We start from the raw sequence: 27,443 nt of genomic DNA on the forward strand, positions 1-27,443 counted from the left end.
CTCCCTGGTCCTGTCCTACCCACCGCCATGACCTCCACCATCACCACCACCACTCCCTGGTCCTGTCCTACCCACCGCCATGACCTCCACCATCACCACCACCACCACTCCCTGGTCCTGTCCTACCCACCACCATGACCTCCACCATCACCACCACCACTCCCTGGTCCTGTCCTACCCACCGCCATGACCTCCACCATCACCACCACCACTCCCTGGTCCTGTCCTACCCACCGCCATGACCTCCACCATCACCACCACCACTCCCTGGTCCTGTCCTACCCACCACCAGGACTCCCATCTCCCAGAGCTCCAGAACTAACATACCTCTGGGTCTATCGGATCCCTCTCAGCTGTCTCTCAGAGGTCCACTGGCCCTGTGGCTCTCCCCGTGAATGAGGCGTAAGGGCTAGATTCAATCCGTATCATGGAAGATCAGCGCTATAGCGTGATTGAAATAGATAATTTTCGATTGAGCTGACAAATACAGCATTTACCATGAATGCGGTCTCCGCGAACGCTGCCTTTAAATGTCAATCGCACTATAGCACTGATCTATGCCTAAATCTCCTCAGAGGACTCCACTCAAGACAGGCACCTGAATGAAACTTGAGAGGTATCATATGTTTTTTGGACCATTGAAATTGTGATTTGAATTGAGTTTATGATGTATGGAAAGTAAGATCCAAAGACTGATTCAGCATTATTGACTTGACAGAAGAGTCAGAAATGTTGCTGCCTACAGAGAGAACTTATGTTGAATAAAAGACAGAATCAAAATGAGAATTTGGCATTCAATATTTGTAATTTAGGGTCAGATATAGATTATAGATATACATTTATATTATGTACAGAATATGTTAAGTAATCCTGGACTGTTGTACATTTAAAACTAAACACACAGAGCGATAGAAAATATACAGTTTTATAATTCGTTATACTTTTGATTAATAGTTAGTTTGTAGAATCCATATTTTCAGCTAGAAAAATAACAATGTGTGTTCAGTACATTATTTTCATTCAGAAATGTCCACATGATTTGTCAATGTTTCTTATGCTTTTAAACAGTTTATAGCAAATAACTCTTCATTATGGCCTTTCATACACATTCAATACACAATTCAGACTAAATAGATTCTTACGCCCAGGTATAATTCAGATTAAAAATCAAATATTCATCACGGACACACCCATAAGCAAAGATCATAACCGCATGCCAAAACACATGTAAAAAAAATAATATTGCAATATAAGTAATCTTAAAATGTTATTTCACAAGTGTTCAATTGTTACAACAGGCACATTCACAGGGTATATGCTCTGCATTGAACTAGAGGACAAATGGCAATACATGGCATGTGTATCCAGGGGATATCCACTGACCGCCGTCAGAACATTTTTTTGGTTCTTACATTTGCTGCCCCTAAGACGCTTCTTCGTCTATACATACAACATAACAGAAAACTAAAAGATGACACGAGTGAAAAGACAAGTTACGAGTGCTGCTGTACTTCATCCATACAGAACAAAGAAGATATAACTAAAGTTTTGGCATCCTATGATGCTTGCCTATGCACGGCAACACAAGGTGCAGAATGACGGAACGCCATATCTCTATTCTTCATGGAAGCTGCAAACTAGCGGAGCATTGAAACAGTTCCCGTACTGTTACTGGGGGAAAACAACAGGAGAGAGACCCATAGAGGTGAAAACCCCAACAGTCATGAAGTTCAAAAAGCCCAACTGTCCTCCTCAGGTTCCTCTCCATACCAGGGCCAGGCTGTAATCTCGCTCGGCACCCAGAACCAAATGTTTGGTCTGTCATGAAAGACTATACAGGAGGGGGCCCGTTGGTGTATTGTAGCATCGGGTGGAAGGAACGGGCAAAGTTATTGGACTGGGTGCAGTCCAAATCACCCTCACACATTGGCACCAGGCAGACCATGCCCACCAGCAGCAAGAGGAAGAGCAACTGGAGGGGCACCGCCACCCATAGGACGCGGTACAGGAAATGTGACGATGATGATTTCCCCTCTGCCTCAGAAGGGGAGGAAGCGGACCCAGCGACGGGAAACCTGATAGGACACGACACGGAGAGCACACAACACAACAACAAACAGATTTAGGTTATGACACCTACTGTACAGCTAAGGACATGCATCCAGACCAGACCATCCATCCAACTATCCATTTTGTCATTGGATTCAACAGAATCAAATATCTATTTCCTTTGTAGTTTACAAGACAGAAACTATGGTTGTTATTGCTCTACAAGTATAATGATGAACTGTGTATTGAGACAACCATGGTCAAATTACCAAATTATATTTAAGCAATAAGGCCCGAGGGAGTATGGTATATGGCCAATATACCACGGCTAAGGGCTGTTCTTAGGTCACGACGCAACGCAAATCCCCAAGGTGCCTTATTACTATTATAAACTGGTTACCAACGTAATAAGATCAGTAAAAAAAAATGTTGGTATAAGGTCTGATATACCACGGTTGTCAGCCAATCAGCATTCAGGGCTCAAACCACCCAGTTTATATTGGTAATCAACACACCCACAGTCAGTTGAATGACACTTGACAAACACTGACAAACATTTAAGAAATTATTTTCAAACCCATAAAACAAATACAGGATGTTGAGCTGACATTCCTTTATAAAAGGATGCAAGGTGTTAGGACGGGAGACAAAATGCAAGCTGGAAGTAGCAGTTCAAATGTTTTAGATAGTCCTTCAAGACCTCTCTGTCAGGAGTTTTTATCCTGATAAATGCAAAGCATGCCAAGACAGGAGCATAGCAGCGTAGAGCAGTCTGTTTTAAAGGGCGTAGCTAGGTGAAGCTTGATGTAGCATTAGTCAGCAGCAGAACCATCTTAATATACCATCTGACTGGGCTGCTGTCAAACTGAGAAGACAGACTATATCTATTAACATGCTAAATAACATGTTTTGTACTATTCACTATTAACTCATTTCTCAGGTAAGGGATGAACACTACAGTAACACAATAATAGCGTTCTGATTTACAACACGTTACGACAATGTGGTACCTGCTGTTTCTCTAGCATAGCTGACAATGTGGTACCTGCTGTTTCTCTAGCATAGCTGACAATGTGGTACCTGCTGTTTCTCTAGCATAGCTGACAATGTGGTACCTGCTGTTTCTCTAGCATAGCTGACAATGTGGTACCTGCTGTTTCTCTAGCATAGCTGACAATGTGGTACCTGCTGTTTCTCTAGCATAGCTGACAATGTGGTACCTGCTGTTTCTCTAGCATAGCTGACAATGTGGTACCTGCTGTTTCTCTAGCATAGCTGACAATGTGGTACCTGCTGTTTCTCTAGCATAGCTGACAATGTGGTACCTGCTGTTTCTCTAGCATAGCTGACAATGTGGTACCTGCTGTTTCTCTAGCATAGCTGACAATGTGGTACCTGCTGTTTCTCTAGCATAGCTGACAATGTGGTACCTGCTGTTTCTCTAGCATAGCTGACAATGTGGTACCTGCTGTTTCTCTAGCATAGCTGACAATGTGGTACCTGCTGTTTCTCTAGCATAGCTGACAATGTGGTACCTGCTGTTTCTCTAGCATAGCTGACAATGTGGTACCTGCTGTTTCTCTAGCATAGCTGACAATGTGGTACCTGCTGTTTCTCTAGCATAGCTGACAATGTGGTACCTGCTGTTTCTCTAGCATAGCTGACAATGTGGTACCTGCTGTTTCTCTAGCATAGCTGACAATGTGGTACCTGCTGTTTCTCTAGCATAGCTGACAATGTGGTACCTGCTGTTTCTCTAGCATAGCTGACAATGTGGTACCTGCTGTTTCTCTAGCATAGCTGACAATGTGGTACCTGCTGTTTCTCTAGCATAGCTGACAATGTGGTACCTGCTGTTTCTCTAGCATAGCTGACAATGTGGTACCTGCTGTTTCTCTAGCATAGCTGACAATGTGGTACCTGCTGTTTCTCTAGCATAGCTGACAATGTGGTACCTGCTGTTTCTCTAGCATAGCTGACAATGTGGTACCTGCTGTTTCTCTAGCATAGCTGACAATGTGGTACCTGCTGTTTCTCTAGCATAGCTGACAATGTGGTACCTGCTGTTTCTCTAGCATAGCTGACAATGTGGTACCTGCTGTTTCTCTAGCATAGCTGACAATGTGGTACCTGCTGTTTCTCTAGCATAGCTGACAATGTGGTACCTGCTGTTTCTCTAGCATAGCTGACAATGTGGTACCTGCTGTTTCTCTAGCATAGCTGACAATGTGGTACCTGCTGTTTCTCTAGCATAGCTGACAATGTGGTACCTGCTGTTTCTCTAGCATAGCTGACAATGTGGTACCTGCTGTTTCTCTAGCATAGCTGACAATGTGGTACCTGCTGTTTCTCTAGCATAGCTGACAATGTGGTACCTGCTGTTTCTCTAGCATAGCTGACAATGTGGTACCTGCTGTTTCTCTAGCATAGCTGACAATGTGGTACCTGCTGTTTCTCTAGCATAGCTGACAATGTGGTACCTGCTGTTTCTCTAGCATAGCTGACAATGTGGTACCTGCTGTTTCTCTAGCATAGCTGACAATGTGGTACCTGCTGTTTCTCTAGCATAGCTGACAATGTGGTACCTGCTGTTTCTCTAGCATAGCTGACAATGTGGTACCTGCTGTTTCTCTAGCATAGCTGACAATGGGGCCTATTTGAATTAGCTTACACCAAAGTGAATCCTAAAATTATAAATCATGGTATGCATAGCTAGATAACAGTGATGTCCGTTTTACCCTCAGGTCTGTCTGTCTAGACTGTGATCAAAGTGCCCCCTAACATTCCACAAATGGAGACGTGATAGGGGTGACCCACAGATGGCTGATTGAGGGGAGTGAGGGGGAGATGGTGGATTAGGTATGTGAAATAGAAGAAATAGATTAAATAGATGTCACACACAAGAGAAAGAAAGAAATAGAGAGATAGACTTGCTGCCATCCTATTGTTCATTGCAGATGCTTGCTGACTTGGCAATTCAAGAGAACAACTGCGTGTGCTCACTAGCAGTAGAGAAGGAGCGGTAGAGCTCTATAGTTACCAAGAGGTATTAGAGAAACTGTTGACAGTATGTTAAGCACTCAAGGTGCATTCTGGGTAGCGTAGTTAATCAAGCAGCCGAGGACATTGGCAACGAAGAGGCCTATATATTTAGTTATTGCAGAACTGTAGTGTAAAGGATGTGTGGGATATAACCACATTTTCTGTAAAACCATAAAACCCTATAGCCCCTACATAATGTCTAGAATGGTAGAAGATGATGGAATTAATTTTTCATTAAACTTTTATGAACCTTTGGAAGTAAGTAAAAATCAGCATTCAGGGTTTTCTATTTTTTCTTTTACAAGACAGTTGTTGCAATGTACTGTATGTGTTGTCAGTGCAGTGCAGCACAACGGACTGAGGTTCAAGAACAGGTGTAACATGTTCCAGGAGTTCTATTATCTTCTGGGTGTTCTACAAACCAGGAGAAAGGTACCTGTGTGATCTGTGTGGACTGCTCACAGAGGGTCCAGAGGTCTGCTGTGACATACTACATTTGCCCCATTGCTGTTTGCAATGAACACGGGGGTAAAAGAAAGAGAGTATGTTTCAGTCCAGGCAAATAAAGAACAAAGCTACCGATGAAAAGAAAATACCCCAAATAAAAGAATAGAATAAGGTGACCTTAGAACAAATCAAATATGTGAAGGAAGGTGACAACAAGAGAAAACAAATAAACTAGCTTTTTTCAAAGTGAACAGCTACTTTGAACAGCTACAGCTGGATGGTCATGCTGTTATTTGGAACAAAGGGAATTAATTCGCTGCTGAAGCACAACTTATGATATGATGCATGATTTGCTATGTGGAAGACAGACGTAACAAATGTAAGATATACATGTACTGTATCTTCAAATCATTGAGATCAACCATTGGGATTGAAGTGAAGACAATACATTACTTCTATAGACTTGAATTGATAAAAACCAAGGGTTTTCAGCAGTATTAAAGAGCCAATATTCCATGAGCACTAAATTACAGCACTCTAAAACTACAGCACTCTAAAACTACAGGACTCTAAAACCACAGGACTCTAAAACCACAGGACTCTAAAACCACAGGACTCTAAAACCACAGGACTCTAAAACCACAGGACTCTAAAACCACAGGACTCTAAAACCACAGGACTAAAGAATAGAAGAACAAGATGGGACACATTCGGTTAGGAGAAAGCAGTTTAGAGGGAAAGTCAATCAATAAAATAAGATAATATATATATTTTTTAAGAGGGGGTATAATGATGTCTCCAGTGCTCTGGTGGGTTTGTCCCTGGGAGAAGATATAACATGAAAGAATAAAGGTGTGGAAAAAAGAGTCAGAGTTTTGTGTGGAATGTATATACATGTAGGAAGGTGTACAGAGAAGAGGTGAGAAAGAGAGGTCCTGGGATGGTGGGAGGGAGTGACTCTGCATGGCCTTAAACTGGAACAAACTGGGCGTTGCATTCAGGGGCACAAGTGACGCACTGTCAGTCTTAGGGAGGAAGTGCCAAATACCTTCCTTCTGGTAGGGCACCATGTAACCATGTCAGGAGTATTACTATACGTTACCGATCGACGGCGACTTGGCGTGCTCCTGCCCGACACCGGGCTTATGGAACCAGAGGTGGTGTCTAGCTCATCAGCTGACGACCATGTAGACAGATTCTGTGATAAAATAGAGGAGAAAGAAAGAGACAAGAGGGAGGGAGAAAGAGGATGAGGGAGAAAGAGGATGAGGGAGGGAGGGAGGGAGGGAGGGAGGGAGGGAGGGAGGGAGGGAGGGAGGGAGGGAGGGAGGGAGAGAGAGAGAGAGAGATACACACAGAGGGAGGGAGGGAGGGAGGCCAAGCATGAAATGGTGTTAGATACAATAGAGAAAGGCTACAAACGTTTCTCCTGTACTATTTCTTATTGTGTAATGTGTCTACTGCATGGAGATACATTCCATTGTTCTATTTAATTGTAAAAGTGCGTCTGTTCTGACCTGTTGGCTGCTGGTAATGTCCAGAATCTTCTCCAGCTCTCTGAGGTCTCTGGTCACCTCCTTGAAGAGCAGTTTGAGGCGGTTCCCGATGACGTGAACCTTCTCCTTGGCCTCCAGACAGTCACTGCCCTCGCTGTTGACCAGCAGCTGCAGGGACATGTCCTGCAGGGACAACACCTTCCTCTGGGTGTCTAGCAGCTCACAGCGGATTTTCTGTGGAGAGAGTGAGGGAGGTTGGTTGGTTCACAATTTTACTTACTGCAAGGTGTCAGTCACTCAAGAACAATTTCTAATTTGAGATCCCCACGCTTAATTTAAAAGTCTCCAGTTGACATCAATCAATAATTTATATAAAAGTCAGATTTGTGTGTGCTTATCTCAACTCCGAATCAGCCCTCACAGAATATAGTTTATTCCATCTGACTGTGGAATCCACTGTCTCATCAGCCCAGCCAAGCAATTTATAAACTTGATCTCCACTATAAAAAGCATCTAGACATTATCTCACATTTCCTTTAGACTAACATTTAATTTTTAACAGCGGAGATTTGTATAAACCTTACTGTCTGTCTCTCCGACATTTGCAACATTGTTTCAATATTCAAATTCGATCTCTATCTGTCCCATAATAATGAATGTGTCGGGAGTCGGGACGAGACAGACAGTTTCTCAGCCAGTCGAAATCATGAATCAGCTGGCATAATTTTTATGGATATAAACAAAGAAATATCAATTGAAAAAAGATAAAACTAAACGAAGTGCAGCTAGTTTGCAGTCTTTCCAGATTCAGTTTGAAGGGATTGTGTTGCTGTGTTGTTGGATAGCTCCTCTGAACAACAGTGTCCTGACAAGTAAGAACATTTTCTATGACAGGTGAAATCGTGCCTCATTAGCTCATTGTTATGGATGTATCCAAATAAATGTAAATAGTAAACAGCTTAAACAAACGCAAATGCTGCTACTTTGCTATTATTCTGGCTGTTATTCTTGGCTAGCTAGCAAGCAAGGGATAAGAACGTTGCCAGCCAGTATGGCAATGGAACATTTAGAACAAATGACTGGGTGGCGTCCATAGATACAGAACAAAAATGACTGAATGACTGGGTCGCTTCACTAGCAACCGAACCGATAGAACGAACGACCAGCCGGCTTGGGTAGCAACCCAAGATTTGTGTCGGGACTATATCTTGCGAATGGATGACATAGTATGAATATATTCATCAAAATAACATTTTTTTAATGAAAATATGTCAATCATTATTTGAATATGTTGATAACCCGTTGTATAAAAGTGATAATGCCCAAGAAGCCAGTGTTTGGAGGATATATTGACTTTGTCTCAGGCCTAACAACACCAGTGCCAATATATCCTCCAAACACCGGCTTCTTTGGCACTATCACTTAAATATAACATTACTAAAACGCTTCTGTACCAGGAGTGTTTTGTGGTGCTCATGGAGGGTGTTGCTGTCCTGGATGGGGTCAATGGGAACAATCTCGTTCCTCCTGCGGTCAATGTTCTCCAGCCACAGTAGCAGGCCGTGACTCATCTCATGGAAGTCCTACAGGAGAGTAGATGGGAATACAAATGCATGCTAATCACCTTCTACCAAAAGTCATGACTTCTACCAAAAGTAACATATTTAATATGTCTAACTAATGATAAACCTGGTCATTGAAACACTATTTAATTGTATCCTGTCTCAGTTGTCCAACATGCAAACATGATTTGTCCTGGTTTGAATTTCTTATTAAGTGACCAGTAAGTAGCCTGGTCCCAGAGCTGTTTGCGCCTTAACGGCCATAGGAGTTGGCAAGACAGCACAGATCTGGGACCAGGCTAGGTGGATAGACAGTTGGACACCTACATGACACTGCATAAGGGCCTTTTGTAGCGCTGCCCTCCACTCCCCCAGAGAGGTGCCCAATCTGTCCCAGCGGTTGTTCATCTCTTTCAGCCTGGCCTGCAGGTCCTGGGACTCTTCTGTGGCGGACTGGACAAACTCTGCACTGCACAGGTTGATGGACAGCACTGTGGCCTTACGCTTGTCAACAGCCTTCTGCAGCTCCTGTAGACAGACAATATGAAAAGAGATGATTTGAGAGGGTGTCATATCAGCACAGAGTATTTTTTAAATACCCATCTCTGGTTGCAAAGCTTTCCCAGAGATCCCAGGTTTTTTATTATCCCAGTTGGAGGATTCCAGGACCAGGAGGGAATAACCATGGAGGGAATCATACAACTGGGATTCATCCAACCATGATTTCTGAAAACCCCCAGAACTTTGGGAAAGCCTTACACACCTTGCAAGCGTTGTAATTCTAGTGAGTAAGCAAAGTTCAAAGGTCACCTTCAGTTTTTTGATGCGCAGCTCGATGGTCTGGATGTCGGTGCTGAGGTCCAGCCTCCGTTGCTGCTCTAGCTCCTCCCCTGCCTGCTCCAGCCACGCCCACACAGCGTTGAGGTCAGAGTTGAACTGCTGCCACTGCTGAAGGTTCTGCTTCAGACGCATCTCTTTACTGAGGGCTTGGGCCTGCAGCAACTCCCAGCGCTGTATCACACCTACAGTACAGAGAGAGAGAGAGAGATTATTATATTATAGCTGTATTATATCTATTCATCTCTTTACTGAGGGCTTGGGCCTGCAGCAACTCCCAGCGCTGTATCACACCTACAGTACAGAGAGAGAGAGAGAGATTATTATATTATAGCTGTATTATATCTATTCATCTCTTTACTGAGGGCTTGGGCCTGCAGCAACTCCCAGCGCTGTATCACACCTACAGTACAGAGAGAGAGATTATTATATTATAGCTGTATTATATCTATTCATCTCTTTACTGAGGGCTTGGGCCTGCAGCAACTCCCAGCGCTGTATCACACCTACAGTACAGAGAGAGAGATTATTATATTATAGCTGTATTATATCTATTCATCTCTTTACTGAGGGCTTGGGCCTGCAGCAACTCCCAGCGCTGTATCACACCTACAGTACAGAGAGAGAGATTATTATATTATAGCTGTATTATATCTATTCATCTCTTTACTGAGGGCTTGGGCCTGCAGCAACTCCCAGCGCTGTATCACACCTACAGTACAGAGAGAGAGAGAGAGATTATTATATTATAGCTGTATTATATCTATTCATCTCTTTACTGAGGGCTTGGGCCTGCAGCAACTCCCAGCGCTGTATCACACCTACAGCACAGAGAGAGAGAGAGAGATTATTATATTATAGCTGTATTATATCTATTCATCTCTTTACTGAGGGCCTGCAGCAACTCCCAGCGCTGTATCACACCTACAGTACAGGGGGGAAGAAAGAGGAATTTATTATTTATATGGTAATAAGACATCTATCTATATTTTTAGTGAGGGGCCTGAGCCTGCAGTAACTATCACATCTACAGTGCAGCAAGTTAAAGGAGGAAGAAAGGAAAGGGTATCAAATTATTAATTTGGTAATGGTATATATGGTATATCTATGGGGTATATGAGGTATATAGTATATATGGGATATATGGGATCTATGGGGTATATATGGGATATATGGTATATATGGGATATATGGTATCTACATGGTATATATGGTATATATGGGATCTACATGGTATATATGGTATCTACATGGTATATATGGTATATACATGGTATATATGGTATACATGGTATATATGGGATATATGTTCAGTTTATCTATCATTCATGTCTACAACTGATTATACTGTATATTCAGACATTTGAGGTGACATACAGCTTACAGTCCAGTACAGGCCATTACAGTGCAGGCCCGTACAGGCCCGTACAGTACAGTCCAGTACAGGCCATTACAGTGCAGGCCCGTACAGGTCCGTATAGTACAGTCCAGTACAGGCCATTACAGTACAGGCCCGTACAGGTCCGTACAGTACAGTCCAGTATAGGCCATTACAGTACCGTACAGGTCATTACAGTACAGGTCCGTACAGGCCATTACAGTACAGTACAGGCCATTACAGTACAGGCCCGTACAGTACAATCCAGTACAGGCCATTACAGTACCGTACAGGTCCGTACAGTACAGGTCCATACAGGCCATTACAGTACAGTACAGGCCATTACAGTACAGGCCCGTACAGATCCGTACAGTACAGTCCAGTACAGGCCATTACAGTACAGGCCCGTACAGGTCCGTACAGTACAGTCCAGTATAGGCCCTTACAGTACCGTACAGGTCCGTACAGTACAGGTCCGTACAGGCCATTACAGTCTAGTACAGGCCATTACAGTACAGGCCCGTACAGGTCCGTACAGTACAATCCAGTACAGGCCATTACAGTACCGTACAGGTCCGTACAGTACAGGTCCGTACAGGCCATTACAGTACAGGCTCGTACAGGTCCGTACAGTACAGTCCCGTCCAGCCCTATACAGCCCTGTACAGCACAGTCCAGTAAAGCCCCAAGAAATGTGTCTGCCTTAAAAGCTGCTGACTTTGTACTTACTTCTCTGCTTGAGTACTCTGGAGCAAAAACAACCCAGAAAACACACAACCACCACACAATGTTGTCTCATCGTGGACTATAAGTTGTGGGCATTAATGTACCATTGCTACTTTACATCTTAAGAGCTCTCCACCTCTGACTGTCTTAAGAGCTCTCCACCTCTGACTGTCTTAAGAGCTCTCCACCTCTGACTGTCTTAAGAGCTCTCCACCTCTGACTGTCTTAAGCCTGATTAATATCAACACCTGATGGCCAAACTTTACCTGTTGTTTGTGATTCATCATCAATGGGGTCAGCAAGTCCTGAGGCCTTGTCCCCCTCCCCCTTCAGTTCGTAGCCAACCCTCTTCACTGTGTCTATACTGCTACGACACTCTCCCAGCAGACGCATCTACACAACAGGACAGAAAACAGACAGAAAGCATGTCACTGAGACGCTCACATCAAGTAATCACACCGTAGGAACTTCTTAGGTAAAGGCACAATGTTTCCTAAAGACCTTCCATTAAGACAGAATGGTGATAAGGATCTCATATCAGACAGTACTCACATATCCCATGTATGATGCATCCAGCTCTGGCCCGGTGGGGGTTCTGCTGCGGATGACGTTCTCTGTCTGTTGCAGATGTAACCGGCTGGTGTCCAGAACCCAGTCCAACTGAAAGATGTGGGTGTCCAGGGTACCTCCCTCTCCTGAGGATGGGAAGAGTGGATGGACACCCACATGGAATACGGTTAAATAAGGGCTTTGATTTTATGTTCACGGGCCAGCTTCTTAGACCTAGATTAAGCCTACTCCTGTGAGATTTAAAAGCACTTTCAATGTAGATTATTTGGGAGTTTAATCTGTGTGTGAAAGAACGGACCTAAATGTTTTCTTCAAACAGACATAGAAATCCATCCACTGCAAAACGTTGTGAGATCTCATTAATAGTTAGTGTTATCCATCCACGTTGTGAGATCTCATTAATAATTAGTGTTATCCATCCACGTTGTGAGATCTCATTAATAGTTAGTGGTATCCATCCACTGCTAAACGTTGTGAGATCTCATTAATAGTTAGTGGTATCCATCCACGTTGTGAGATCTCATTAATAGTTAGTGTTATCCATCCACACTGAGATCTCATTAATAATTAGTGTTATCCATCCACACTGAGATATCATTAATAATTAGTGTTATCATCCACGTTGTGAGATCTCATTAATAGTTAGTGTTATCCATCCACACTGAGATATCATTAATAATTAGTGTTATCATCCACGTTGTGAGATCTCATTAATAGTTAGTGTTATCATCCACGTTGTGAGATCTCATTAATAGTTAGTGGTATCCATCCACTGCTAAACATTGTGAAATCTCATTAATAGTTAGTGTTATCATCCACGTTGTGAGATCTCATTAATAGTTAGTGGTATCCATCCACGTTGTGAGATCTCATTAATAGTTAGTGGTATCCATCCACTGCTAAACATTGTGAGATATCATTAATAATTAGTGTTATCCATCCACACTGAGATATCATTAATAATTAGTGTTATCCATCCACGTTGTGAGATCTCATTAATAGTTAGTGTTATCCATCCACGTTGTGAGATCTCATTAATAGTTAGTGTTATCATCCACGTTGTGAGATATCATTAATAATTAGTGTTATCCATCCACACTGAGATATCATTAATAATTAGTGTTATCATCCACGTTGTGAGATATCATTAATAGTTAGTGGTATCATCCACTGCTAAACATTGTGAGATATCATTAATAGTTAGTGTTATCCATCCACGTTCTGAGATCTCATTAATAATTAGTGTTATCCATCCACACTGAGATATCATTAATAGTTAGTGTTATCATCCACGTTGTGAGATATCATTAATAGTTAGTGTTATCCATCCACGTTGTGAGATCTCATTAATAGTTAGTGTTATCATCCACGTTGTGAGATCTCATTAATAGTTAGTGTTATCCATCCACACTGAGATATCATTAATAGTTAGTGTTATCCATCCACGTTGTGAGATCTCATTAATAGTTAGTGTTATCCATCCACACTGAGATATCATTAATAGTTAGTGTTATCCATCCACGTTGTGAGATATCATTAATAGTTAGTGTTATCCATCCACGTTGTGAGATATCATTAATAGTTAGTGTTACCATTCACGTTGTGAGATCTCATTAATAGTTAGTGTTATCCATCCACGTTGTGAGATATCATTAATAGTTAGTGTTATCCATCCACGTTGTGAGATATCATTAATAGTTAGTGTTACCATCCACGTTGTGAGATCTCATTAATAATTAGTGTTATCCATTCACGTTGTGAGATCTCATTAATAGTTAGTGTTATCATCCACGTTGTGAGATATCATTAATAATTAGTGTTATCCATCCACACTGAGATATCATTAATAATTAGTGTTATCATCCACGTTGTGAGATCTCATTAATAGTTAGTGTTATCCATCCACACTGAGATATCATTAATAGTTAGTGTTATCATCCACGTTGTGAGATATCATTAATAGTTAGTGGTATCATCCACTGCTAAACATTGTGAGATATCATTAATAGTTAGTGTTATCCATCCACGTTGTGAGATCTCATTAATAATTAGTGTTATCCATCCACACTGAGATATCATTAATAGTTAGTGTTATCATCCACGTTGTGAGATATCATTAATAGTTAGTGTTATCCATCCACGTTGTGAGATCTCATTAATAGTTAGTGTTATCATCCACGTTGTGAGATCTCATTAATAGTTAGTGTTATCCATCCACACTGAGATATCATTAATAGTTAGTGTTATCCATCCACGTTGTGAGATATCATTAATAGTTAGTGTTACCATTCACGTTGTGAGATCTCATTAATAGTTAGTGTTATCCATCCACGTTGTGAGATATCATTAATAGTTAGTGTTATCCATCCACGTTGTGAGATATCATTAATAGTTAGTGTTACCATCCACGTTGTGAGATCTCATTAATAATTAGTGTTATCCATTCACGTTGTGAGATCTCATTAATAGTTATTGTTATCATCCACGTTGTGAGATCTCATTAATAGTTAGTGTTACCATCCACGTTGTGAGATCTCATTAATAATTAGTGTTATCCATCCACGTTGTGAGATATCATTAATAGTTAGTGTTACCATTCACGTTGTGAGATCTCATTAATAGTTAGTGTTATCATCCACGTTGTGAGATCTCATTAATAGTTAGTGTTATCATCCACGTTGTGAGATCTCATTAATAGTTAGTGTTACCATCCACGTTGTGAGATATCATTAATAGTTAGTGTTATCCATCCACGTTGTGAGATCTCATTAATAGTTAGTGTTATCATCCACGTTGTGAGATCTCATTAATAGTTAGTGTTATCATCCACGTTGTGAGATATCATTAATAATTAGTGTTATCCATCCACACTGAGATATCATTAATAGTTAGTGTTATCATCCACGTTGTGAGATATCATTCATAGTTAGTGTTATCCATCCACGTTGTGAGATATCATTAATAGTTAGTGTTATCCATCCACGTTGTGAGATCTCATTAATAATTAGTGTTATCCATCCACGTTGTGAGATATCATTAATAGTTAGTGTTACCATTCACGTTGTGAGATCTCATTAATAGTTAGTGTTATCATCCACGTTGTGAGATCTCATTAATAGTTAGTGTTATCATCCACGTTGTGAGATCTCATTAATAGTTAGTGTTACCATCCACGTTGTGAGATATCATTAATAGTTAGTGTTATCCATCCACGTTGTGAGATCTCATTAATAGTTAGTGTTATCCATCCACACTGAGATATCATTAATAGTTAGTGTTATCATCCACGTTGTGAGATCTCATTAATAGTTAGTGTTATCATCCACGTTGTGAGATCTCATTAATAGTTAGTGTTATCATCCACGTTGTGAGATATCATTAATAATTAGTGTTATCCATCCACACTGAGATATCATTAATAGTTAGTGTTATCATCCACGTTGTGAGATATCATTCATAATTAGTGTTATCCATCCACGTTGTGAGATATCATTAATAGTTAGTGTTATCATCCACGTTGTGAGATATCATTAATAGTTAGTGTTATCCATCCACGTTGTGAGATCTCATTAATAGTTAGTGTTATCATCCACGTTGTGAAATCTCATTAATAGTTAGTGTTATCCATCCACGTTGTGAGATCTCATTAATAGTTAGTGTTATCATCCACGTTGTGAGATCTCATTAATAGTTAGTGTTATCCATCCACGTTGTGAGATCTCATTAATAGTTAGTGGTATCCATCCACTGCTAAACATTGTGAGATCTCATTAATAGTTAGTGTTATCCATCCACGTTGTGAGATCTCAGTAATAGTTAGTGTTATCATCCACGTTGTGAGATCTCATTAATAGTTAGTGTTATCATCCACGTTGTGAGATCTCATTAATAGTTAGTGTTATCATCCACGTTGTGAGATCTCATTAATAGTTAGTGTTATCATCCACGTTGTGAGATATCATTAATAGTTAGTGTTATCCATCCACACTGAGATATCATTAATAGTTAGTGTTATCATCCACGTTGTGAGATATCATTAATAGTTAGTGTTATCCATCCACGTTGTGAGATCTCATTAATAGTTAGTGTTATCCATCCACGTTGTGACATCTCATTAATAGTTAGTGTTATCCATCCACACTGAGATATCATTAATAGTTAGTGTTATCCATCCACGTTGTGAGATATCATTAATAGTTAGTGTTATCCATCCACGTTGTGAGATATCATTAATAGTTAGTGTTATCCATCCACACTGAGATATCATTAATAGTTAGTGTTATCCATCCACACTGAGATATCATTAATAGTTAGTGTTACCATTCACGTTGTGAGATCTCATTAATAGTTAGTGTTATCATCCACGTTGTGAGATCTCATTAATAGTTAGTGTTATCATCCACGTTGTGAGATCTCATTAATAGTTAGTGTTACCATCCACGTTGTGAGATCTCATTAATAGTTAGTGTTACCATCCACGTTGTGAGATATCATTAATAGTTAGTGTTATCCATCCACGTTGTGAGATCTCATTAATAATTAGTGTTATCCATCCACGTTGTGAGATCTCATTAATAGTTAGTGTTATCATCCACGTTGTGAGATCTCATTAATAGTTAGTGTTATCCATCCACACTGAGATCTCATTAATAGTTAGTGTTATCCATCCACGTTGTGAGATATCATTAATAATTAGTGTTATCCATCCACATTGTGAGATCTCATTAATAGTTAGTGTTATCATCCACGTTGTGAGATCTCATTAATAGTTAGTGTTATCCATCCACACTGAGATCTCATTAATAGTTAGTGTTATCATCCACGTTGTGAGATATCATTAATAATTAGTGTTATCCATCCACACTGAGATATCATTAATAGTTAGTGTTATCATCCACGTTGTGAGATATCATTAATAGCTAGTGTTATCCATCCACACTGAGATATCATTAATAGTTAGTGTTATCATCCACGTTGTGAGATCTCATTAATAGTTAGTGTTATCATCCACGTTGTGAGATCTCATTAATAGTTAGTGTTATCCATCCACGTTGTGAGATCTCATTAATAGTTAGTGTTATCCATCCACACTGAGATATCATTAATAGTTAGTGTTATCATCCACGTTGTGAGATCTCATTAATAGTTAGTGTTATCATCCACGTTGTGAGATATCATTAATAGTTAGTGTTATCATCCACGTTGTGAGATCTCATTAATAGTTAGTGTTATCCATCCACGTTGTGAGATCTCATTAATAGTTAGTGGTATCCATTCACTGCTAAACATTGTGAGATCTCATTAATAGTTAGTGTTATCCATCCACGTTGTGAGATCTCATTAATAGTTAGTGTTATCATCCACGTTGTGAGATCTCATTAATAGTTAGTGTTATCCATCCACGTTGTGAGATATCATTAATAATTAGTGTTATCCATCCACACTGAGATATCATTAATAGTTAGTGTTATCATCCACGTTGTGAGATCTCATTAATAGTTAGTGTTATCATCCACGTTGTGAGATCTCATTAATAGTTAGTGTTATCCATCCACGTTGTGAGATATCATTAATAATTAGTGTTATCATCCACGTTGTGAGATATCATTAATAGTTAGTGTTATCCATCCACACTGAGATATCATTAATAGTTAGTGTTATCATCCACGTTGTGAGATATCATTAATAGTTAGTGGTATCCATCCACTGCTAAACATTGTGAGATATCATTAATAGTTAGTGGTATCCATCCACTGCTAAACATTGTGAGATATCATTAATAGTTAGTGGTATCCATCCACTGCTAACCATTGTGAGATATCATTAATAGTTAGTGTTATCCATCCACACTGTGATCTCATTAATAGTTAGTGTTATCCATCCACACTGAGATATCATTAATAGTTAGTGTTATCCATCCACGTTGTGAGATCTCATTAATAGTTAGTGTTATCCATCCACACTGAGATATCATTAATAATTAGTGTTATCCATCCACGTTGTGAGATCTCATTAATAGTTAGTGTTATCATCCACGTTGTGAGATCTCATTAATAGTTAGTGTTATCCATCCACGTTGTGAGATCTCATTAATAGTTAGTGTTATCATCCACGTTGTGAGATCTCATTAATAGTTAGTGTTATCCATCCACGTTGTGAGATATCATTAATAATTAGTGTTATCATCCACGTTGTGAGATATCATTAATAGTTAGTGTTATCCATCCACGTTGTGAGATATCATTAATAATTAGTGTTATCCATCCACGTTGTGAGATATCATTAATAGTTAGTGTTATCATCCACGTTGTGAGATATCATTAATAGTTAGTGTTATCCATCCACACTGAGATATCATTAATAGTTAGTGTTATCATCCACGTTGTGAGATATCATTAATAGTTAGTGTTATCATCCACGTTGTGAGATATCATTAATAGTTAGTGTTATCCATCCACACTGAGATATCATTAATAGTTAGTGTTATCATCCACGTTGTGAGATATCATTAATAGTTAGTGTTATCATCCACGTTGTGAGATCTCATTAATAATTAGTGTTATCATCCACGTTGTGAGATCTCATTAATAATTAGTGTTATCATCCACGTTGTGAGATATCATTAATAGTTAGTGTTATCCATCCAGTCGTAAATTAGAAGACGATGTACGAAGAACATTTTGAGCACAATAAAACAATAGACAGAAAACATTTCCCCAGAAGATGCGCACAACAACATGGACCTTTAAAACACACAGGATGCCAACACAAGAAATCAGCTTGAGGTTAGCTACAGTAGCCTACGTGCCGCACAAATCAAATGCAAAATGTTAGAAAGCGGTGCTGTTAGTTAACGATGCCTGCTGTTATGTTTCAGTGTGCCTGTGAGAAAACCAAACCAAACTCGTAGCAGGCAGAAAGCAGGCTGTGAGAGTTAGTTTTCCACAGCAAGGCATGTTGCCTACCATCAGATGACCTCAGACGACCTCTCTGAGATCGAGGCTATCTTATCCCCAGTACCTGCCAGTAAGTTGTGAGGGGTCTGGTATCATTAGTACCTGACAGTAGTGGTGCAGGGATGAGGGGTCTGGTATCATTAGTACCTGACAGTAGTGGTGCAGGGATGAGGGGTCTGGTATCATTAGTACCTGACAGTAGTGGTGCAGGGATGAGGGGTCTGGTATCATTAGTACCTGACAGTAGTGGTGCAGGGATGAGGGGTCTGGTATCATTAGTCCCTGACAGTAGTGGTGCAGGGATGAGGGGTCTGGTATCATTAGTCCCTGACAGTAGTGGTGCAGGGATGAGGGGTCTGGTATCATTAGTACCTGATAGTAGTGGTGCAGGGATGAGGGGTCTGGTATCATTAGTACCTGACAGTAGTGGTGCAGGGATGAGGGGTCTGGTATCATTAGTACCTGACAGTAGTGGTGCAGGGATGAGGGGTCTGGTATCATTAGTACCTGACAGTAGTGGTGCAGGGATGAGGGGTCTGGTATCATTAGTACCTGACAGTAGTGGTGCAGGGATGAGGGGTGTAGACTACACTGACCTGACAGTAGTGGTGCAGGGATGAGGGGTGTAGACTACACTGACCTGACAGTAGTGGTGCAGGGATGAGGGGTGTAGACTACACTGACCTGACAGTAGTGGTGCAGGGATGAGGGGTGTAGACTACACTGACCTGACAGTAGTGGTGCAGGGATGAGGGGTGTAGACTACACTGACCTGACAGTAGTGGTGCAGGGATGAGGGGTGTAGACTACACTGACCTGACAGTAGTGGTGCAGGGATGAGGGGTGTAGACTACACTGACCTGACAGTAGTGGTGCAGGGATGAGGGGTATAGACTACACTGACCTGACAGTAGTGGTGCAGGGATGAGGGGTGTAGACTACACTGACCTGACAGTAGTGGTGCAGGGATGAGGGGTGTAGACTACACTGACCTGACAGTAGTGGTGCAGGGATGAGGGGTGTAGACTACACTGACCTGACAGTAGTGGTGCAGGGATGAGGGGTGTAGACTACACTGACCTGACAGTAGTGGTGCAGGGATGAGGGGTGTAGACTACACTGACCTGACAGTAGTGGTGCAGGGATGAGGGGTGTAGACTACACTGACCTGACAGTAGTGGTGCAGGGATGAGGGGTGTAGACTACACTGACCTGACAGTAGTGGTGCAGTGATGAGGGGTGTAGACTACACTGACCTGACAGTAGTGGTGCAGGGATGAGGGGTGTAGACTACACTGACCTGACAGTAGTGGTGCAGGGATGAGGGGTGTAGACTACACTGACCTGACAGTAGTGGTGCAGGGATGAGGGGTGTAGACTACACTGACCTGACAGTAGTGGTGCAGGGATGAGGGGTGTAGACTACACTGACCTGACAGTAGTGGTGCAGGGATGAGGGGTGTAGACTACACTGACCTGACAGTAGTGGTGCAGGGATGAGGGGTGTAGACTACACTGACCTGACAGAGCGGAAGCAGAAGCTGATCCCTGGTAGTTCCCCTCCTCTCTGTGCTCCTCGTGCTCAGAGGCCAGGCCCAGGGCCCTGCTGGCACTCTCCAGCCTCTTTCTCAGGTCGTAGTCATGGTCCCACTCCAGGGGGATGGAGTCCACGCTGGCTGGGGTGCCCCTGCCCGAGCGCTCAGCCCCAGTACAGAGGGGGGCAGTCAGGGAGTGCAGAGGGGAACTCAGGTCTCCAAGACGTTCACTCCAGGGAATGCTGAACAGGTCCCCAGGTTCATCCAGTTCAATCTCCTGGTCCGAGAATGACACATCGTACTCTTCTCCTGTCAGCTGGAAGAGGAAGGATGGGAGGTTAAGGTACACCTATGAGACAGTCAAAAAAGAGACAGTCAGCATCAAAATGAAAAGAACAAGGGCTCAGTAGACGTCATCCCTGGGCTCACCGGTAGTCGGATCAGCTTCTTATAGTAACGTTCCACGCGTCCAAACTCCTCCTGGTAGTATCTCCGCAGCTCCTCCAGCTCCTCCTCTATAACAGCAGCATCCAGAGGCTCACTCTTCTGTAGCAGCACCTCTCCCTGGTGGAAGATGTGCCCGACCTTCCCCGTGGTCAGAGAAATCTCCTGCTGGAACGCCTGGTATAAAAAACAAGCGAAGCAGAGGCCAGACTGAATACAGTGTGTTTTAGGAACATGGTGGTTAGGATACAGTTGAGCCATGGTAGGAGTTTGTTTTAGTTTTGCTACCCGGTTCCATAGCAGTCAGAAATAGTGATTATGTGATTATTTCAATGATTACTGATAGAATTCGTAGTATAGTCGAGTTATTGAAGAGCGGAAAAATATGTAGGATATCGAGAGAACAATAATCACTTGTGTAAAGAGGCCATCCTTACCCGGAGCTGTTTGATCTTGGTTCGGATGTCACACTCTGAGAAGTGTTCTATGTTGGTGAGCTGCAGGTCAATCTCAGTGAGCCACACCACGACGCTGTCTCTGGCTGTCTCAAACTCCTCACGCTGATTGATAAAGTGCTGGAGAAATCATAAAGAGATGCTTTAGCGTACACATCTCTTGCAGCAAAAACATTTTTTTCTTCGAACTGGAACTTCGTGCAGACACTCCACATGATTCTGCCGACTAGAACCAATGAAATTACTTCCTTGCTGGTATAGTTTCTTTCCGAGAGCAGTACCAACCCTCAGAAGTGTAGAATCCCACTGGGCACAGACATCAATTCAACGTCTATTCTACGTTGGTTCAAAGTAATTTCATTGAAATGACGTGGAAACAACGTTGATTCAGCCAGTGTTTGCCCAGTGGGATTGGACTATATACACCATACTTTCTGTTGTGTTACAGTTGCTCAACGAGGCCTCCTCTGGATATGACTCTGTACCTTGAGCCTGCGGAGGATGGAGGCCACCCTCTTCTGCAGGTTATCCCAGCGCTGGTTCCCGTCGTGGGACATTTCCCGGAGGCGACAGGAGGAGTCTGTGCGGTTCTCCCTGGCCAGACGGCGGTACTGCTTATTGATCGTCTCCAGCTGGGTCAGGCTCTCATGGGCCTGAAACTGAAACGCCTGGAACACACACACAAATATAACCAACACATTTAGAATCTAAAAAAGAGACAAGTTGCTTGATAATTTCATTGACCATTTAATTGATCAATTTATTGCTCAGGGATGAGTTATGAGTTTTGTCCATGTAAAGTGCATTCTGAAAGTGTTCAGACCCCTTGACCTTTTCCACATTTTGTTACGTTACACCCTTATTCTAAAATGTATTAAATTGTTTTCCCCCCTTCATCAATCTACACACAATACCCCGTAAAGACAAAAAAAATAGGTTTTTAGAAATGTTTGCAAATGTACCTAAGTATTCAGACCCTTTACTCAGTACTTTGTTGAAGCACCTTTGGCAGCGATTACAGCCTCTAGTCTTATTGGGTATGAAGCTACAAGCTTGCCACACCTGTATTTGGGGAGTTTCTCCCATTCTTCTCTGCAGATCATCTCAAGCTCTGTCAGGTTGGATGGGGAGCGTCGCTGCACAGTTATTTTCAGGTCTTTCCAAAGATGTTCGATCGGGTTCAAGTCCGGGCTCTGGCTGGGCCACTCAAGGACATTCAGAGACTTGTCCCAAAGCTATTCCTGCATTGTCTTGGCTCTGTGTTTAGGGTCGTTGTCCTGTTGGAAGGTGAACCTTAGCCCCAGCCTGAGGTTCTGACTGCTCTGGAGCAGGTTTCATCAAGGATCTCTGTACTTTGCACCGTTCATCTTTCCCTCAATCCTGGTTAGTCTCCACTGGGAGACCACTGAAAAACATCCCCACAGCATGATGCTGTCACCACCATGAGTAACCGTAGGGATGGTGCCAGGTTTCCTCCAGACGTGACGCTTGGCATTCAGACCAAAGAGTTCAATCTTGGTTTCATCAGACCAGATAATCTTGTTTCCCATGGTCTGAGAGTCCTTTAGGTGCCTTTTGTCAAACGCCAAGCGGGATGGCCTGTGCCTTCTACTGAGGAGGGGTTTCCGTCTGGCCACTACCATAAAGGCCAGATTGGTGGCGTGCTGCAGAGATGGCTGTCCTTCTGGAAGGTTCTTCCATCTCCACAAAGGAACTCTGCAGCTCTGTCAGAGTAACCATCGGGTTCTTGGTCACCTCCCTGACCAAGGCACTTCTCCCCCGAATGTTCAGTTTTGCCGGGCGGCCAGCTCTAGCAAGAGTCCATCTGGTGGTTCCAAACTTCTTTCATTTAAGAATGATGGAGGCCACTGTGTTCTTGAGGAACTTCAATGCTGCAGACATTTTTTGGTACCCTTCCCCAGATCTGTTCCTCGACACAATCCTGTCTCGGAGCCTGTCTACGGACAATTCCTTCGACCTCAGGGCTTGGTTTTTGCTCTGACATGCACTCAACTGTGGGACCATATATAGACAGGTACAGTTGAAGTCGGAAGTTCACATACACCTTAGCCTAAATGCAGTTAAACTCAGTTTTTCACAATTCCTGACATTTAAACGTAGTAAAAATTCCCTGTCTTAGGTCAGTTAGGATCACCACTTTATTTTAAGAATGTGAAATGTCAGAATAATAGTAGAGAGAATTATTTCTTTCTTTCATCACATTCCCAGTGGGTCAGAAGTTTACATACACTCAATTAGTATTTGGTAGCATTGCCTTTAAATTGTTTAACTTGGGTCAAATGTTTTGGGTAGCCTTCCACAAGCTTCCCACAATAAGGCGGGTGAATTATGGCCCATTCCTTCTGAGAGAGCTGGTGTAACGGAGTTAGGTTTGTAGTCCTCCTTGCTTGCACATGCTTTTTCAGTTCTGCCCACACATTTTCTATAGGACTCGTTTTACTGTGGATATAGATACTTTTGTACCTGTTTCCTCCAGCATTATCACAAGGTCCTTTGCTGTTATTCTGGGATTGGTTTGCACTTTTCGCACCAAAGTAGGTTCATCTCTAGGAGACAGAACGCGTCTCCTTCCTGAGCAGTATGACGGCAGCGTGGTCCCATGATGTTAATACTTGCGTACTATTGTTTGTATAGATGAACATGGTACCTTCAAGCGTCTGGAAATTGCTCCCAAGGATGAACCAGACTGAACCAGACCAAGGATGAACCATGATCAATGGAAACAGGATGCACCTCAGCTCAATTTAGAGTCTCAAAGGGTCTGAATGCTTATGTAAATAAGGTGTTTCTGTTATTTATTTATTTTTTAAATAAATTTGCAAACATTTCTAAAAACCTGTATTCGCTTTGTCATTATAGGGTATTGTGTGTAGATTGATCAAATAAATATAATCTATTTTAGAATAAGGCTGTAATGTTAACAAAATGTGGAAAAAGTCAATGGGTCTGAATACTTTCCCGAATGCACTGTATGTACTGTATATGAAAGGAGAATATAGTGGTTATATCCAACTAGGACTAGGTGGTCTGTAGTAGCATGTCTGTACCTCAAACTTCTTGAGTTCTTCCTTGGCCACTGTGTACAGTACTCCTGAAGAGTTGGGTAGAGCAGCGGTCTTCTCTGAGGTCACTAGCCACTCCTCAAAACGCATAAAGTCTTCTAAGAACTTCTGCCATAAACGCCATGTCTCTTCAATCCTTACACATTAAAACGATATGGACAGTTTAAGTTGTGGTGAGAGCCTATATCACAAGTACATGTTTCCAAATTTACCAAACCTAGAATTACATCACTGCACTTGTTGATAGTCTTGAAAGTAAAAATTCGGACTACTTTAGAAACTACAGCGCCTAAATCCTAAATGTAGCGTGTCTCGTACTTGAGCCTCCTCTCCATGGACAGGGTACAGATGCTCCTCCAGCGGCGGTCCAGGTTCCTGGTGGTCTGCTGGATGGAATCACACTCTGTGTCCGTGGCACAGACGTCACAGTCGTGTAACAACACCTCACACAGGTTCAACGCAGACGCCACACTTGTGCTGTGCTTCTCTATGTCACGCTGAAGCTCCTGGGTGGACGGAGAGAAAGATGGAAAGATGTTATCTTATATTATGTTACAGAAAGAGGATGTTGATCTTAATCGTTTTTAAAATCAAGAAGCCTACTTAGACTTTTCAATAAGCATACCTCTGTTGTACTGTCTATAAGCCTGTCTGCTGGGAACTAAACAGGGATCAATAAAATATCAACATAAACCACCGTTATTGATTATGTAGCTGTATCAGTGGCGGCCCACTTTTTGGAAGCGAACCACTCGATTTCGCCCCTACGTTATATGGCCATCGAACATGTCACCCTCCCTAGGAGAGGGGGTGACCTTGACAATTTATTGTTAAAACGAGAGGCTGCCTGGATCTTTAACTTAAAAACCCTTGCTCTCTTCGGTCTCAACGTAGACTTTGATCTGAAGCCATTCTTGTGATTATTGTGATTTTGCTATTCATTATAAATGTTTGTAGGCCTATGTAGCCAAATTGTATATATTATCGTATGCTATCCATTCATGTTTTTGTATGTTCTTCTTATATCTGAGAATTAACCAATGATATCAGGCCACACCCGGCCATGATTACAGACACCTGTGTGTGTTCTTTAACACTTTATAAACTAGTGACTCACAGTGTTTGTCATTATACCCCGATGAAGACAGCTTGTCTGTCAAAACGTTGGTTATTAAGTTATTAAATTATTGCATCTGAGCTCCTAGAGTGTGCGGCTCTTCCTTTTTTTTCAAGTATCAATAGCTATACCAGGGGGTGTACGCTACAATGTGTTTCAAAGTACCCACAGCCCACTGATGAGGTAGCCTGGTGGTCCCAGGTCTGTTTGTGCTGTCTTACCAACTGCTACAGATGTAGGATCTAATTTGATCACTCTTATGTTGCTAAGAAAGTTCCTGCACAGCAGGAAATGAGAACTTGTAGTGTGTTCAAGGTTTAAAAAATGCTTCTAAAGTTCATAATTTACACTCTAAAATGTCAGACTTAATTTGCCCTAATGAAAAATGTATCAACCCTTACAAAACATTTCATTAATAACAATCCACATAATAATTCACATTTGCTGTTGCTGCAGAATTATTTTCCTGCTGTAGAAATCTGTCTCAAATTAAGATACTACATCTGTATGACCGTTGCAGTGACAATGACTATAGGAGTTGGTGAGAAATCATAAACAGACCACCAGGCTACTGACACAGTATTTACCTGCTGCAGGTCCAGCTTCCTCTGTATCTCCTGGGAGTCACAGGTGTCGTATAGGATGGGTCTGGACAGCTCAGTCTCTATGTGGGTCAGCCAGGACCGCAGACTAATCATGTTCTTATCCAGCTGCTGCACTGCCACCAGAGTCTCCCTCAGCTTCTTCAATCTGCCAGTGGGATACATAGTAGTTGTTTTAGAAAAACATACACAACGCAGTAGATTCCTGGTGATAAAGCACCTAAAGACAATTAACAAACCATTAACAACGTCATTAAATCGCTTCTTTCCACTCATTGCTTTTATTTAATTTAACCAAGAAGTCACATTGAGTATAGATTGTGCCAAGTACTGTACACTGAGAAAGCCAGAGTGTTTCTGACAGCCAAGAAAAAGTTTGCATCAAAGCAAACATTAATGCCAATGGCCCTTTGGGACTACAGTGTATCCATGTACTTCCTTTCCCACACACACACAGCCGTAGTATCCTTACCTGGCTCCGATGAGGTCCAGCAGGTGTTGCCAGCGCTCGCCCACCATGCTGAGTTTGTGTTCTATCTCAGATGCCTTGGTCTCATGGCTGGCCTTGACCAGTCTCTCCCCCAGCTGGTACAGCTGCTGCTTGTTCTCCTGGGCCACCGCTATCTCCTCATAATAGTCCTGAGAGAGGAGGGATAGATACACTTTAGAGCGGTTTGAGTACAGCGGAAATACAGTAGTCAGACCCGGTGGAAAAGTAATGTTATATTTGGAATGAAAAACGATTGAAAGAGCGATCAACTACCACAACAAATTATTTATTTATTTATTTTTAAATTTTCTCCCCAATTTTCGTGGTATCCAATTGCTAGTAATTACTATCTTGTCTCATCGCTACAACTCCCGTACGGGCTCGGGAGAGACGAAGGTCGAAAGCCACGCGTCCTCCGAAGCACAACCCAACCAAGCCGCACTGCTTCTTAACACAGCGCGCCTCCAACCCGGAAGCCAGCCGCACCAATGTGTCGGAGGAAACACCGTGCACCTGGCCCCCTTGGTTAGCGCGCACTGCGCCCGGCCCGCCACAGGAGTCGCTGGAGCGCGATGAGACAAGGATATCCCTACCGGCCAAACCCTCCCTAACCCGGATGACGCTAGCCCAATTGTGCGTCGCCCCACGGACCTC

At 42.2% G+C, this 27,443-nt stretch overlaps 1 pseudogene; it reads right to left on the bottom strand.

Annotated features, from left to right (window-relative positions):
- Positions 1-819: 819 nt before the first annotated feature.
- LOC120023015 overlaps positions 820-27,443 on the bottom strand; it is a 143,851-nt pseudogene continuing 117,227 nt past the window's right edge.

This window comes from Salvelinus namaycush, chromosome 28 (assembly GCF_016432855.1).
Source record: "Salvelinus namaycush isolate Seneca chromosome 28, SaNama_1.0, whole genome shotgun sequence".
Classification (NCBI taxonomy): Eukaryota; Metazoa; Chordata; class Actinopteri; order Salmoniformes; family Salmonidae; genus Salvelinus; species Salvelinus namaycush.